A 1074-nucleotide genomic window follows, 5' to 3' on the forward strand; every position below is an offset into this window, starting at 1 on the left:
GACAATGGGGCAAGATGTACTCTCAGCTGTAACCTTCACTCTAGGCCAGGGGTCCTCAAACTTTTTAAACAGGGGCCAGTTCACTGTCCCTCAGACCATTGGAGGGCCGGACTGTGGGCCCTGGGACAAGTCGGCTGCTAAGCAGGACAGGCAGTGGCAGCAAAAACACCCTGCGTGCCGTAGTTTGAGGACGTCTGCTTTAGGCCATGCTCTAAATCATTAGAATCTCAGAGTACCTTGCCCAAAGGACCAGCAGCACAAATCTATAACTGGCATATGGCTGGTCTCCAGATCTGTTCTCCTGAGAATGGGCCACATCTCAGTCCTAACCCAAGAGCTAGGGGTGGGATATATGATATAACTGGAAAGGCAGAGCCTCCTTCACATGAGACCATTTAGAGAAAGGGAAAGGTAAGGGGGACTGTTGGGCGTTGGCTTTTGTTAAAAACCCTTGACCTGGGTTTCAGCAGGTGGTCAGGATCTAGATGGAGGGAGGGAACAAAGGAGAAGATTAGTGTGATTGAACCCAGGCCCTGTCCCCTTACCATTAGTTCACCTGCCCTGTCTCTCATGCTTCTTTTTTGGGTAGAAGTTCATCTGGTCCTCTTCAGGGTTGCTTAAATTTCTTAACAGTGGCTATAGTCTGAAAATGAGTTCAGTGTAATCTTATCATAATACGTTCTACACTATACCAAAGACTTTCTCATTTGTTTCCAGGTCATGGAATAGGAATCCTTCTATCTTTCTGGACAGTACTTAGGCAATTGCATTTAAAATATACATCTCCAGCTGGGCGCCCATAGCTCAGCGCCTAGGGCACTAGCCACATACACCAGAGCTGGAGGGTTTGAATCCAGCCGAGGCCTGCCAAACAAGGATGATAACTACAACCAAAAAATAGCTGGGCGTTGTGGTGGGCACCTGTGGTCCCAGCAACTTGGGAGGCAGAGGCAGGAGACTCGCTTGCACCCAGGAGTTGGAGGTTGCTGTGAGCTGTGATGCCACGGCACTCTACTGAGGGTGACATAGTGAGATTCTGTCTCAAAAAAAAAAAAGAATGTTCTGAAAAGGTAA

This window comes from Otolemur garnettii, unplaced genomic scaffold (genome assembly GCF_000181295.1).
Source record: "Otolemur garnettii isolate 467f Iridium unplaced genomic scaffold, OtoGar3 scaffold00248, whole genome shotgun sequence".
Taxonomy (NCBI): Eukaryota; Metazoa; Chordata; class Mammalia; order Primates; family Galagidae; genus Otolemur; species Otolemur garnettii.